General features: G+C 42.8%; 1 pseudogene; it reads left to right on the plus strand.

Moving 5' to 3' along the window:
* The first annotated feature begins 2,853 nt into the window (after positions 1 to 2,853).
* On the plus strand, positions 2,854 to 3,259 carry LOC104275002 (annotated as a pseudogene).
* Positions 3,260 to 6,413: the final 3,154 nt, after the last annotated feature.

Consider the following 6,413-nt stretch of genomic DNA (forward strand, 5'->3'; position numbering starts at 1 on the left):
AGAAGAGGAGGCTGAGGGGTGACCTCATAAGGTCAAGGGGGAGAGAGTGACCTTATAAGAGACAAGGGGCACTGTCAGGAGGACAGTGTCAGGCTCTTTTCGGTGATGTCCAGTGATTGGACAAGGGGCAACAGATGCAAGCTGGAACACAGGAGGTTCCACAAAAACATTAGAAAAAACTTTTTCACTGTGAAGGTGACAGAGCACTGGCACAGGCTGCCCAGGGAGTTTGTGGAGTCTCCTTCTCTGGAGACATTCAAAACCCTCCTGGATACGTTCCTGTATGACCTACTCTAGGTGATCCTGCTCTGATGGGAGGGTTGGACTAGATGATCTTTCAAGGTCTCTTCCAACCCCTAACATTCTGTGATTCTGTGATTCTATGATACATATGTACTGGCATAGATTTAAGCCTGCATTTAACTCTTGTGCTGAAACCAAGACCTTTCCAATTCTAATAAAGAGGCTTCAGAAGCACAACGAACTTTGTTTCATAGCATCAGCCTCAGCATCAGCATAGCATCAGCATCATCTATAATGTTAGTTCTCTCTTTGGTAGAACAAATGGCCCCTCTCCACTATATCAGTTTTAAAGATCTATTGCAGTGGTACACAGAGAGCATATGGTACACTCGTGGTTCAGATTCTGTGCCTTGTTGTTGCAGAGTTGGTGTTTTATCTTTAAACCTCAGCTTTCTGAAGTGCATAATTTAAAGTCAGAGTCCTCTCATGAATTGTTATGAAATTTCACAATTTAGAATAATTTGTATTGGTAAATATATTGGCATAATTATCTATTATCTTTATGCATACTGATGTGTCACCTAAGACTCTTTCTGCTAGACTCACTGTAGTACCAGGTACCTTTCAGCAAAGAAGAATGCAGTCTCTGTCCAAGAAGTCTGCAGCCTAACCAGTTAGAGCAAACAGAAGACTACAGAGAAAATAAGGCTGAAGTTGATATGACTTTCTCAGAGTAATAAGATAGTGGCAGTGAGGAAAAGACTCTGAATGTTCTGTTTCCAGTCTTCTGGGCATCTTACCTATTTTCTAAATAGTTCCTTCATTTGTTTTTAAATTTCATCAGGAGATTATAACTTATATTCAGATCTGGTATATGTAAGTAGACTATTACTGATTTGTAAATAAGCTGAGATGTGAATTTGCCTAGTGAATTTAGCTGCAGTACAAAGGAAGATATAAAAAATGCATATACTTCACAAAATTTGATCTGAACAATCTTCTCACAAGTTTCTTTTTTTCTTCTGAGATGCTCATACAGCTGTCAGACCCTGTAATGTTACTGAGCAATGCTCAGTAACAGGAGAGCTATAATTATATTTGCCCCAAATAACAGTAGAAGATCAATATCACATTCTGCTTGAATGTTATGATACCTAGCACCACAACTATTGCTGAGAGAGGAAGAAATGTGTTATCTTCAGCCTTATCTTTGTCCTCTTTCTCACAAACTACAAGGTAAAAAACAAGTCCATAACAATAGAAATGTTTAATTAAGTGAAATAAAATCTTGTGAACAGCAATATGCTCAACTCACAAAAGAAGGAAAGTATATCCAGTGTTTTGCTTCATCAAACTTATGAAAGTCATCATCAGGAAGATAGATTAATACTAAAACATATTCAGCTTTTAAATTAAAAAGCTTGTACACCAAGACTACCATTATAAAGAGGGAGAAATTGTCAAAATATGTCATCAATGAGGTTATGTTCAGCTTTTTCTGTGGTGTTTTACCTACTTGTATACCGTACTTATCACCATTTAGAAACTACCTCCATATCTTCTCTGTCACTTTTGTGAATATGTATCAAAGTTATTTTGTTGTGAGTTAGGACATTTGACTCTCTTTCAGTCTGTGGACTGTAAAAAAATTTACAGTGGAGGCAAAGATCCTTGTCTGCTGTGCTTATGCTTTCATAGAGGCTTGATTCTCTGCAATCCTTCAATAGCCCATTGACTACATGTTGAAAATCACCGTACAGCCTGATAGATGCAAATAAACTCCTTGAGAAGCTGCAAGTTGAACCTTTTATATTCTTTGTTTATTTCTGCCAATATTGTCTTTTTCTGTCATATATTATTAGGTCTGAGTGCAACAACTATCTCTGTAGCAGATCCATAGCTCACTCTCTGCCAGGGCTGCTGAGAAGGAGCTGGCTACCTGATCTCTCTATCGACAGGGATTGGTTTTGTGTCAGGGAATTTCCCTGCAGAAAAATTGAGATTAGTTCCCTTTGCATTGCATCAATGATTGAAAGGAGTCATGGGCAACATATGATGTTATGCTAATGCACTGATTCTAAGTCCATCAAAGCTAAATCACATCACCTAATTATGCAGTGACATTACTGCCTTTGATTCTTGTATGACCTAGCTTGATGCTTTGCCTCCTTCATTTCCAATAAAGCACTGGAGTGCTTTTGTGGAGTAATAGGAAATGTATGGGTCATGGGACAAAGTCACAGAGGCTAGGGAAAGTGCTCCTGGAGCTGGAGAGAAGAGGAATGGGCTCCCTGAGCTCCACAGCTGCCTCAGACTACATCCTTCAAAACAAGGAGGATTCCATTCCGATTGCTCTTGCCTTAGGACGTAATAAAAGTTCGCAGTATTGTTTTATTTGTTCACCCAAAGCTGGCCAAGTTGAGAACATTCTATCCAAGGATAGGTCCCAAGACTCTCCTATGCTCCCTGCAGTTAGCAGGCAGTAGCAAGTCAAAAAGAAAAAACACACTCCCACGTGTGCTTCCCAAAATGCTAGTAACTACTTGTCCAGCAGATCAAAGCATGCAAAATCTTCATGCTATTGTGACATTTCAATGTATTTTTTAACAGAAAAGATTCATATTTGTCACTCATCAGAAAAACAAACAGATCAGAAAAGTGGAGGTTTTATCTTCAAATACTAAGCAGGATTCCCAGATTGTGGACTGGTGGCCTACTGCTTCTAAGGTTGACATCAACTACCAGCCCCCAACAGTGGTTCCTGGTGGTGACCTCACCAAAGTTCAGCTGGCCGTATGCATGCTGAGCAACTCTACAGCCATTGCTGAGGCATGGGCTCGCCTGGAATACAGGTTTGATCTGATGTATGCCAAATGTACCTTTGTTCACTGGTGGAGAAGGGATGGAGGAGGGGGAGTTCTCAGAGGCTCGGGAAGATTTGACTGCACTCGAGAAGGATTATGAAGAAGTGGGCACAGACTTGATGGATGGAGAAGATGAAGGTGAAGAATATTGAACAAGGAAGTTGTATTCTGAATATCTGCAAAAGCCTTCCTCTGTTCCCTGAGCTGAGATAGCAACTCAACCACCTCCCTGGGCAGTTTGTTCCAATGCCTGACAACACTTTCAGTAACAAAATTCTTCCTAATATCCTGAACTTCCCCTGGTGCAAATTAAGCCCATTTCCCCGTGTTCTATCACTCACTGCTAGGGAGAACAGACCAACACCCGCCTATCCACAGCCTCCTTTCAGGTATAGAGAGCGATAAGGTCTCCCCTCAATCTCCTCCACGATAAACAGCCCCAGATCCCTCAGCTGTTCCTCATATGACACATGCTTCAAATCCTTTACCAGCCTAGTAGCCTGCCTCTGTACCCTCTCCAGCATTTCAATGTCCCTCTTGTAGTGAGGGGCCCAAAACTGGACACAGTACTCGAGGTGAGGCCTCACCAAAGCCAAGTATAGGTGAATGATCACCTCCCTGCTCCTGCTGACAACACCATTCCTGATCCAGGCTAGGATGCCGTTGGCCTTCTTGGCCACCTGGGCACACTGCTGGCTCATGTTCAGCCAGCTGTCTCTCGTGGTGTGGCGTCCCCAGCTACTCCTGCCCTAGCCTGTAGCACTTCTGGGGGTTGTTGTGGCTGCAGTGCCAGCATTTGGCCCTATTGAAACTCATGTAAATGGCCTTAGCCCAGCAATCCAGCCTGTCTTAAATGTCTCTGTAGAGCCTCCCTACCCTCAAGCAGATTGACACTTCCACCCAGCTGGGTGTCATCTACAAACTTACTAAGGGTGTACTCCATCCCCTCATCTAGATCATTTACAAAAATGTTAAACAGGACTGAGCCCAGTACTGAGCCTTGAGGGACACCACTCATCAACTGTATTTAACTCCTTTGACCACAACTCTTTGGACTCGCCCATCTAACCAGTTTTTTACCCAGCAAAGCGTATGCCCGTCCAAGTCAGGAGCAGTCAATTTCTCTAGGAGAATGCTGTGGGCAACAGTGTCAAATGCCTTACTAAAGTCAAGGCAGACAACATCCACAATGTTTCCATCATCGAGCAAGTGGGTCACCCAGTCATAGAAGGAGAGCAGGTTTGTTAAACGGGACCTGCCCTTCATAAACCCATGCTGACTGGGTCTGATCACCTGGTTGTCCTGCATGTGCTGCTTAATGGAACTCAGGATGATCTGTTCCATCGGTTTTCCTGACAAGGCCTGACAGGCCTTAAGTTCTCGGATCATCCCTCTGTCCTTTCTTATAGATGGATGTTGTACTGGCTGACTTCCAATCAGCTGGGACCTCCCCAGTCAGCCAGGACTGCTGATAAATGATGGACAGCGGCTTTGGGGGGCCCCCCCCCTTTCAGCACTCTAGGGTGAATCCCACCCAGCCCCATAGATTTGTGCATATTGACGTGGAGCAGCAAGTCACTGGCCATCTCCTCCTGGATTGTGGGGGAGACATTTTGCTCCTGGCCCCTGTCTCTTGGCCTAGGTTGCTGGCTTTCCTCAGTAAAAGTGTTTCTTTTACTAAAGACTGAGGCAAAGAAGGCATTAAGCACCTCAGCCTTGTCCTAATCTTTGGTTACCATATTTCCTCCTGAGTCTCGAGGGGGATGGAGGCTCCCTTTCTCTTGTTGTTAATATATTTATAGAAACTTTTCTTGCTGTCCTTTACCTCCAAAGCCAGATGAATTTCTAGCTGGGCTTTGGACTCTTTTTCAGACACAAGAAAAGGAAGAATATCATTTAGATGTGGGACTCCCATGAATCCTACACTTTCTCTTTTTTAAAGCTTTAACCTCCCACGAATCCTACACTTTCTCTTTTTTAAAGCTTTAATCTCCTTTTGTACTTTTATAATGTTTACTTCTTGCTTGTTTCCTCTTCTTTTGTCTTAGTTTTTTCTCTTGTATGTCAGTCCCTTGACTCTTCTACTCTTCCTATTTGAAGTCAAAACCAGCAGGATTCCTCCTTTCTCGTCATACTCATATCTGGTTTCAACCTTGTGTATAATTCAAAATATACTGAGTTTTTCACACACAGATATGAGATCCAGTCTGCGTTAGTCACTGTATAGCTCGCTCCCAGCTGCTGCAAATAGCAATAAGAGCAAGATTCCAGGTCACACATCTTCACAGAGTGCTAATGAATTAAGGTGCTGTGATGCTGATATGAGGCCAGTTAACAGTGTTAATAAACCCTGAGTTCTATAGCAGCTAATCTTTCTCTCATTGTCCTGAAATGATCTATTGTATAACTCTGATTCCTCCATATGCACACACATGGACACACATACTTACATAAAATAGGAAAGCTGGGGACACGCTGCTGTTATGTCTTCTTGACCTGGGCGTATAGCCCTAAGAGTAACATGGACATAACTTGGGAGGTGAGGGAAGGGTATCGCAAACTGAGTCCTAGGGATTGTGACCCCCGCATGAAGGAATTCTAAGGATTTCTAAGGTGGTCCCAGATGTGTCTCCAGGACTGCCTTCTTCTGGAGCTGAGGCTTTTTACTCTGAGCACAAAAGTTCTCTTCTGAGCTCAAGCCTGCCAACTTTCTTTCTGAGAGATCAGTCTTTCAAGACAAACCAAGCAGGAAAAACATCGCCCAACTTTCATATGAACAGATCCTCTGTAAGAGGCTGGTGTTAAACCCCACATGAATAATTGGCAGTGTCTTTATGTGAGGCTATAAACCAAGGTGGATGGGGTAGTACTTTCTACCTTGACCACTGAAGCTGGGGGACTCAAGAGAATTAAAATATTTTAGGGGAAAAAGTTAAATGTGGATAATTATATATGCTTGGTAGTGAGGGTACTTATCTGCAAATAGGCAGATTGGAGTTCCAGCTCCTAATCTTACCAAATTCTTCATTTTTATGCAGAGACCCCTTATGAATCTGAGCACCAGCCTCCCAGCAGAGGTGAAGGCCATCATCTTTCCATGCCCCCTCTCTCTAATCTTGAATAATTTGTGCCATGGTGCCATCATTGCTAGGAATGCAAATTTTTCCACTGCCTACTTCCTTCAAACACTGTCTTTAGGAGATCCATTCGGTGAATTAGATATGAGTTACAAATCCTTCAGACAGAAGGACACAGGTCTGTCGTGACCGTAGTAAATGGAATAACCATTTTTCTAAGGAGCAACTG

This window comes from Apaloderma vittatum, unplaced genomic scaffold, assembly GCF_000703405.1.
Source record: "Apaloderma vittatum isolate BGI_N311 unplaced genomic scaffold, ASM70340v1 scaffold6836, whole genome shotgun sequence".
NCBI classification, from domain to species: Eukaryota; Metazoa; Chordata; class Aves; order Trogoniformes; family Trogonidae; genus Apaloderma; species Apaloderma vittatum.